This window comes from Anas acuta, chromosome 2, assembly GCF_963932015.1.
Source record: "Anas acuta chromosome 2, bAnaAcu1.1, whole genome shotgun sequence".
NCBI classification, from domain to species: domain Eukaryota; kingdom Metazoa; phylum Chordata; class Aves; order Anseriformes; family Anatidae; genus Anas; species Anas acuta.
In genome coordinates, this window is record NC_088980.1 from 89,529,043 (window position 1) to 89,538,326 (window position 9,284).

The 9,284-nt window shown below is 42.9% G+C and overlaps 1 long non-coding RNA gene across 4 annotated transcripts in view; it reads left to right on the forward strand.

The window, feature by feature from the left end:
- LOC137850767 (uncharacterized) overlaps positions 1 to 8,903 on the forward strand; it is a 49,544-nt gene extending 40,641 nt beyond the window's left edge. The window contains exons 3-5 of one of the 4 annotated variants that reach the window (XR_011092799.1): positions 857 to 1,093; positions 7,981 to 8,059; positions 8,660 to 8,903. This is a non-coding gene — a long non-coding RNA (uncharacterized lncRNA). Of the gene's footprint in view, positions 1 to 856; positions 4,748 to 7,980; positions 8,060 to 8,659 lie in introns of those variants that run through there. The other 3 variants (XR_011092798.1, XR_011092797.1, XR_011092796.1) reach the window with 3 other exon arrangements.
- Positions 8,904 to 9,284: the final 381 nt, after the last annotated feature.

A 9,284-nucleotide genomic window follows, 5' to 3' on the forward strand; every position in this document is an offset into this window, starting at 1 on the left:
CAACAGCTCTGAATATTTTCGTTAGCATTAATTTATGATTTGAGATGAGCAAGCAGTTAAAAAACAAGCAAAACAAACATAACAAAAACAAAACAAAACAAAAAAAAACCTCGTGCTGTCCTGTGAGTATCCGCTTAGATACATAGGCAAATTTCTTTTTTTTTTGAACCAATTCAAGGGATTGTATGAAGCTTTATTAGCAGAAACTATTCTCCCCAATGCTGATTTTGAATGTAATAGTTTGAACATTTACCAGAAGTAATTTCTTGAGCTGCATATCCACAGTGTCAGTTAGCTAATTAGGCAACTAACGTCATCAGGAATGAGTCTTACATGGTTTATATAATTAAGAAACACAGTGTGATTTGCAGATATTCACAACTCCGTACAAGTGATCTGCAAACCTGGAATTATTAATTATAAAGGCATTCATAAACAACTGTGCATAACAAATTTAGAAATGTTGTGATCCCTGTAAGGGCAATTTGCAAACAAGAAACAAAAGGCAGAATTTGTTTAGACATGATTAGGAGCTAATTATTTGCTTAGCTTTATTTGTCATTGAAAGCATAGGCGCTGGCAAAGTTGCCAAGGCTCTGATCCTCCAAGTTTTGGAGATCTCGCTGGGAAGGCAGTCAGGCTCATTCACCCTACTGTGAGCTGATGTGGCTTTATGGAGGTCAACTACATGGCAACTATTAACTCCAGGTCTGAATTTGACCCTTCTGCCCCAGGTTGGCGGCTACTTGGGTGTTTTTTTCCATTTGCAGTGTTGACACTAGCAGCCGCACACAGTGTTATCTGCTCGCTGTCCACAAGCACCTGATTTCCATTCTTCTCTGCTTCTCTTTCACAGATTGACACATAGGTTGAATTCAGAAGTGCAGGAAAAGAGCTCTGTCTGCGAAAGGAGCCTGCACTCCAGAGGGTTTGCTCTAAACTATTGTGAGACCTCCGGCTACAACACAGGACATGGGAGCTTTTCTGAACCCTCGTGTCTTGTGTTGCAGCCAGAGGGGCACATCTTTTCAACCGAGTCTGAGACAAGTAGAAGAAACCAACATGAAAGAGATGAAAAGAGAGTGAGAGACAGGTACGGGCATGGGACTTCACTGAACGTCTGAGAGAAGCAGACTCAGGAATGTGATCCTTGGCATTAGCCTTTGGAGCTTGCTCCTAGATCCAGGGACGTCAGATTTCTGCCAGTTCTTGCATGCTGATTGAGAGATTTGAATCAGGTAGTAAAAGTTACTGTGCTTACAATGCCACTGGCATTGGTCTTTTTGTTTCTGTGAATTTGACTAGCATTACTGAATTAACCTGTAGATGGTTTGCAAGTATTTTCATGAACTGCCTGTTTGAAACTCAGCGCTTTGGTTTCTGTACTTCAGCAGTTGCGGACATGAGCTCTCAGGAAGAAGAGAATTAAGTGACCTCACATACTTTGAGCAGAGAACATGCCTGTTCTTAGCACTGATTTTCTTTTTTTTTTTTTTCTCATTGGGCCAACTTTTCCCCTTCTTCAAGATCTGCCTTCAGTGTGAGCCTCAGCTTGAGGAGGTGCTGCAACGTGTTTTCTGTGGTTTGGCTTAGCTTTGCTGCTTGTTCAAAATATTGCATGCCAGTATGTTCCATCTAATCAATTATTAATGTTTACTCAACTGAAATCTTCCTTTTTAATACTTCATTAGACTGGATATGCTAGGATATGACGTTTTAAATAGCTGCATTTAAAAATGCTTATGCCGCTGAAATACCCAGAAGGTGACTTTGAATTTGTATTTGGGGTTGTTAAAATAACATGGGAGATTACAAATGCTCTAGTTCCAGTCCTGCCATTTTCTACATCTTGTAGGAAGCAACAAAGACGTGTTGACATGTCTTTGCAACAACATGCGACAACAAACATGGTTGAGTTTTGGGATAAGGTCTGAAAAATTTAGATTATGTTTCCAGACTGTCTATGGACATTCAGACTCTGCCCCATTCTGTATTCATTGATTTCAGTGGCAATACACACAAAACAAAGCTCTTCTCGAGGGATTAAGAACAGCAGAAGCTGGTCCTTGGATTTCATCACAAGAGTGATTGTTTTTGAAGATTCCCTTACCTGATAAATAATGTGGTTTTGTAGTCAGTTTTAGATTGCTATTTCCCATGGGCCAAACAAAAAAGCAGTTATAAGAAAGGTAAATAAATATTCTCACCTTCACTTCTCTGATCAGGCTCAGTGTTTCCTGCACAGTTTGTGTAGCTATCATTTAAATGAGAGCGAGCGAGCTTTCATTCAGCAAGCGTCCTTCTGGTTCAGTGCTGCTGGCTTAGTTTTCAATGCCATTCACAGTATTCAGTGTGATCTTTTGTGCAAGTCAGTGGAAAGAATTTGCAAAATAACACCTGGGAGACAGATGATCCAGTGCCACCACTGCCCCACTGGGTTGAAAAACCCAGTTGTCACCTTCCCTACCCCACACATCTCTTGCAATCCCAGGAGCATGAAAGCTGATATTTGAAAACTCTTGTGAGAGAAGCTCAGCCTCCCACTATTCCCCTATTCTCAAATACATATAATGTTCAAATGTTTTCTGAGGAATAGGGGAGTGAGAAAGGCATCCCGGTCCCAGTGGAAGAGCTTGGAGGAGAGAATGCTTCAAGAAAAAGCAGGGATATGTGTACTTGTACCGAGATGTGGAGGTCTGGGTACAAATCCCTACAGTTCCACTGGCTTCATAGAGCTACACCAGCTTACTTCAGTCCGGGCAGTTTACTAAGGGATTTTTCCCTTTTTATAGTATCCCATACAGCAAAAGTTCCAAGAGTTTCTAAACTACTCACACTCAACGATGTACTTTGGGGGAAGGGGGAGAGGTATTAGTGATATGCATTGAAATTCTTTGCTTCCTGTTGCATACATGAAGTATGTATGCACTAGGAACACAAAGCAAATAGTTTGACAGTAAGATATGTTGATACCATGGGATAGGGGTATTTTTTTTTTTTTGCTCTGGAATCTATCTACCAGCTAAATTCTACCAGTGAAGAAGATTTTTGGAAGTTGTTAGCCATCAGACTGTAGCCAAATCTTTAGTTTAAAAGAGAAAAAAAAAAAAAAACAGTTAAGTATAGTTTAATTTTTTTTTCCAGGAAGTATTGTTATTATAAACTGTAATTAGTGGTTTTAACCCAGCAGTATTTCATTTTCCTTAAAGGAGAAAAAGGCTCCTAGCTGAGTATCTTTGTTAGAGCTGTCAGTGTCTGCATTCATAAAAGGAAAAAGAGCTGTGATCAAAAATGGGCAATTTCTTGGCAGTTTAGGTGCACACCCCACCAATCAAGAAAGCCTAGGCCTCCAAATGATATTAAAATAATAGAAAATGGAATTTTGTCAAACATTCAGGTGTTTTTCAGAGAACCCATTTGCTCAAGTGAGAAGTTTATTTGTTGGTGATGGCTGAATACTTAATTACAGTAGCTGTGCTAAATATCACTGCTGGCGCTTGAGATATATTTAGATTCATCTCTGTCTCAGAAAACACAGCAATTAAAATGCAGCACTGTAACGTAACGTAACTGATAATAGGTATAGGGCTGAGGAAGGCTTGAGATGTTGCCAAACGTGCTATGGAAACCATAGATGAAGCATGAAAATGGAGGGAGATTTTCCTGCCTCTGCTAGTCAGAGCCTTTACTCCGCTCCACCAGTGCAGCATGCAGCAGATTTTCAAGGGGATGTAGAGGAGTTAGGTGCCTCTGGCAGTAATGATCACCACAGCATTAGTCTTACTGTCTATAATTTACCTGCTTCATAAGTTTTGCCTCAAATAATGACATGAAACTTAGTCCTGAACAGATCTATGGCATTCCATTAAAAACCTCTTTTCTCTCTCCTGCCCTTTCATGTGCCATGCGTATATGTCATGTGAATCCTGAACCAGAGCATGGGATTCCCACCTGCTCTGTCTTCTTGCACAAATCAGCATCAGTCAACATGATCCTGGTATCTCTCCCTGTAGGGGCTGTGATTCCACCTAGTGCTTCCAGATGGTGACAGAGGAGGAGAGTCCATGTGGGATGCTGAATCTAAAAGTTTGTCCCAAGCATGCCTGAAAACTCAAGTTGTTGAATTCTATTAAGTCCTGGACCCTAAGACAGTGCCAGAAGAGATCACAGAGCAGAATGCAAGCACATCACTCCTGGATGTATTTTTAACGCTGCTGTGTCATGTGCAGGAAACCAAGCACAGCACATCTTCAAGGACAAACTGGGTAGGCAATGTCTGCTTGGCACACACTGTCTAACTTTGCTGGAAGAAACCTGATTTACAACATGTATGGAGAAAGCCTGCATTGTTATGGGCTCTGAACTTCCCAGGAGTTGCATTAACCTTGAAACAGCAATGTAATGAAGAAGTATCCTTGTCCTCATTTAAGCTCTGTTTATGCTTTGAAAGTCACACACAGTTCACTGAGAGAGTTTCTCCATCCCTCCTCAAACAGGGAACGCATTGATTGTCAGAGCTCCAAGCTGACAGTATGAAGAAGTGACTTACCCCGTTGATCCATACAGCAGTGGCAGTGGATAAGTTCCTTCAGCCAGTGAGCCGCTTGGAAAGCAAAGGGGCTGGTCGTGTTTGCGGGCTGATTCATCCTGTGATCACTGTGTAGGAAATGCTAACAAGACTGGCAATTTATTCAAGCCAAAATAGAAATAGAAATAAAATTAAAACTCTTATCTTTCATTTACAGCACCATTCTTAAAAGCCCCTTTCTTGCGGTGTGTTTTTTAAATTGAATTATTATACGCATGTTGTACATGTCTTTATTTTCACTGAGAATTTAATTGACAAAAAGCTCATTTTCGACTGAAAAAGATGGCTTTGCTGGAAGCATAATAAGCCATGCACCATTAGGCCTGGTTATAGTCAGAAAGGAGCAGTAAAAATGTCACCTCCTAGCTCAGGTCATCTTCCTGAGAGGATCACAGGTGGTGTTTGTTCACTTTACTGACTAAAATAAATCTTATTTCCCTCAGCTGCGAGAACAATGCAGTTAATGGAGATTGAGCTGGGCTTTGGGCTGCATCCCATATATTCAGCAGAGATTAATTTTATACTTTAATGAAGAATGTTTATCAGTAGTCACGGCGCAGGGGAAGCATCCATTAAGAGCCCCGGGTGAACTTCCAGTAGCCAGACAAAGAAAGCGCCTTTGTAAAGCAAGCCAAGTCGGAGAGGAACCAGGAACATGGGTGCCGGTCACCCGGCACATTTGGGCAAGCAAGGCCAGCCTGCTGGCATCCAGCCTGCTGGCGTCTTCCCTGCAGACAGAGGACAGCAGCAAGGCAAGGTCTTGGGGAGCTTTTCTGTCACCCCGACCCAGAATCTGCCCACAGTCGCCCTGGGAGCTGCAGGACGAGACACACCAGAGTCTGTGGCATCAGGGAGGGTGGAGGGCAGCCCTTTCCTCTTTGTGCTGGCCTGTAGGGGTAGCTGGCTGCAGGAGGGCATTTCCCAAAAGTGTGTACAGTATTTAAAGGCACTGCTGCAGCTGTTCAAGTGCTTCTCCCCTGCTTCTGCTCTCCACAGATGAGGTGGGACCTCCCATGCGATGCCAAAGGTGCATCTTTTCCGTGCCATCACAGTGCCAGGGAAGAGATCTTGAACATACAGTGCCAGAGAAGGTCTGGTGGTCACACAGCGTGGCTTCAGCAGGAAGGGAACGTGCTGGGACTTGGACATCCATTGCATGGGAGGGAGCAGAGATGTTCAAGACAGACCTTAGTGCTCTGAGAGGGGCAGGGGGCAGACCCTCAGCCCTCACATCTGCACTACCTCCTTCTCCGGGAGGCTTTGCGGGTTGTGCTTCTTGTACCAAGGTACTATTTTGGGATCAACTTTATAATTGTTTCAAATGCCATTGGTCCTCAACATCTGACTCAGGAACAAGAAACCACGATCTGGGCTGTAATTAGAGAAAGTGGGTGAGGCTGTTTTGGCTTCTGAAGCCATAACATTCAAAAAAATAAATAAATAAAAAATGGAAAGGAGAATGGTGCAGAAAAGGAGAGAAAACCAGTGCAAGTGTGGTTGTGTGCCTGTGTATCCTCCAGATTGTGGCCTGAGGGATCTGGGAGCTGGTGCTATAGATGCCTGTTGCCCTCGTGTTCATCCTGAGCAACTTCTGCTGAGGCACAGCAGAAGTTTCACAGCAGGTTGTTCAGGCAGCGCTGCAATTCAGCGTTCTCAGCTGGAGCTTGGTAATAAACACTGGAAAAGGCAAAGGCATTTCCTTCCACCCTACTAGCAGGGAAGAAGCAAGGAGAAGGAAAAGGCACAAATATAGGTGGTGTGCACCCATCTGATGACGAACAAGCAGCACCCAGAACAGATGGGAAATGCTCCCAACGCCGTGACAGGGCAGGCTTCCCTATTCCCACACGTGGTGCAGCGTGGCAGCTATGACTCGCACAGGCATCCTGAAGGAGCGTCAAATCCAGCTGGCAGGAGGCTCCCGACTTTCCATGGTGTCAGCCTCCCCAGAACGAGTCCCGTTGTGCTGCCTGGGTGCCCGCCAGGCAGGAGGAGGCAGGGTTCCCGTGTGGCTGTGTGCCTGCAGCCATCGGGACATTTTCTGCTGTGCAGCATGAATGTGGACATCGCTGTTCCTAATCCCTCCTTTTTGCTTGATTTTGTCAAAAAAGATAAAAAATAAAAATGTCTTCCTTCCTCGGCCTTGCATGGACCCTACCCGTAGCAGGAACCCAACGCTGAAGAACTGCAAGGCGCTTGCTGGCTTTTCTGCTCTTTCTTCATCGGTGGGCTCCAATACAAGCAAGTTAATCAGGCAAAACACTTTAGCACCCAGCCATGTGTACGCTGCTGCACAGGCTAGCTTATATAGTAAGGGCTGACTATAGTAAGGGCTAAGAAAGGGCTTGCAAACTATTTAGAGGGGGTAGTCAGTAACTCCTGCTACGTGCTGCCTCCTCTGCTGCAGATCCATCCACACAAATTATAAGAAGAGCTGAATCACTGCGTTATAAATAGACTCGCTACGTATTTTTCCTCCCTGAAAATAATTTCAAACTGAACATGCCTACTCTATTCACTTTGAATTACTGTGCCTAAGAAAAGAGAAGAAGACATTTTCTAACTCCTTCTAGTTTCCCTATTATTAGTCTCACTGTTAAAAGCCTTGACTGTTAGCCTTTGGGATGCAAACCTGCTCCCGTTTAAGTCAATGTGAGTTTTATCATTGACTTAATTGGAAGTGAGATTGAGCCACTGGGCATGTGAGTGGCTTTGTGTAGAGCTGGAAACAAAATAATAAAGGAGACTGAGGCAAAATGTAGTGCCTTTTTTTTTTTTTCTTTATTTTTTTTTATTTTTTACATCTAAGCAATAACCCAGCTTTGCCCAGCCTGCCCACAGTCATGCTAAAAGCGAAGCCTAGGCTGAAAGGAAGTGCTCATAATATTATAGCTTAATTAGTTTATGGGAGAAAAATGCTGAAGGGGAGAGGAGTTCCTGTTGTTTGTTTTTTATTTTATTTTTTATCATTGCTAAACTGACTAACATTGTCTGCTTGATGCTGACTTAGCCGGAGTCCTTGCCCTGTTCCTCTGCAGCCTGCCCAGGTTGCTGCTCCCTCTTCAAGCCCAGGTTTTAGTTTAATGACTGTCATGCTGGGTACCTCTGAAAGCACAGAAAACACTTCTTTTCTGTGTATCTAATTTGCCCATTATTAACATTATCCCCAATCTTTTAAGTAGCTGATTATTAAGCAAAGAAATAGCAGTGAAGCAAGGAAAGAATGCGATAGGGAGATTTACTGTGTGGGAGGCAGAGATAAAATTAGATTTCTTTAAGCTGTGTAGTACAGTTATTAGGAAGTTAGGCTAATTTTTCAAGAAGCTGTCACTTAAATAACCTCATCTTATTATTCATGCTGAGGTATTTACTACAGAAATTCTTTCCCCCAGGTCATCGTCTTTTTCCAGTGGCAGAAGTTGGGAACTCAACAATTGTTTACGTGCCCGAATAATGCAATGCCATGTTATGGTAATGCATATAGTAGATTATAAAAGGATGTGATTTAAAAACACTCTGCCAGTGCTAGTGAAATTGTTTGCTTGGCCTCTTTTAATGTTTTCACCATCTTTCTCTACATTTTCAATCCACAATCTCTAAGTAGAGACAGCAGTAAATTTCCCTTCCCTTGATTTGTTCTTAATGTTGCTTCTCGTTATCTGCTGCCTTTTCTAAAGGTGTTGAGCAGCTCCAGCGTCAATCCCACTGACTGCTTACAGCACCCAGTATCTCCACCAACACAGGGCTCAAGGTCTATTTTTCCTCTTGGTGGCTTGCTTTTTTTTTCCCAGCTGTATTCTGTAGCTCCAACCTCAGTGTTGCTCCCTGTCTTGTCCTGCGAATAAACTTCTCAGACTGGATTTTTGGCTAATCTATGGGCTCTTTAAAGTATGTGTAACTCTTAACTTGGAGTGCTTTTTCTAAGTTGTGAACTGTCTCAAACAATTTCTGGGCTAGCCAGTCCCACAGCTAAGTTCCCAGACACTGCTTGGCAAAAAAAAAAAAATCTATTTACACTTCTTTCAACATTGTGTCTCCAACTCTACCCCTCTCTTTCCCTTTGCTTTACAGGACAGTCTCAGCATCTACTTCTCAACTCCACTTTGGTGGCACATCAGCCTGCGTGCTCCTCCTGAGTATCTCAGTAAACCAGGAGAGTTCTGCATAAACTCACGTGGCTTTTTACTGCAGATTCAACCTCTCAAACCTCAAGGGGACTTTGAGTCTACTAAATATGAGGAACTTAGAGGAGAACAGCAGCTTATTGTTTTTATACCACAAAACACAATAAAGGGATTGAGTAGGGGGGAAAAAAGTACATTTATCATGCCTCCATTATTTACATTGTTAGCTTAATCTCTTGCTGCTGGTAGTTTGCCAATAAAAAGTGTCCTTCCGTTTTTAAAGGGGACATCATTGTCCTCTGTTGTGTGACTTCACATGCCAAGTTCTCAAGGTTCAGAAAAACAGTCAGCACACTGTGCAGAGCTGTGCTAGCTGTACTAGGCTGCCCATTGCACACGTCTTAATTTGAGCACAGAAAACCAAAAGATATTGAAATTATGAGGTCCTTCAAAAATGGTTAAGATTTGGGAGCCTTCTTAAAGTGGTAAATCCATGTGTGCCCAAGACTCCTGATTAGACAGCGAGAGACACTCTTGGTTCCGTGGCAGTATCATTGCTGATCTCCTTGGTT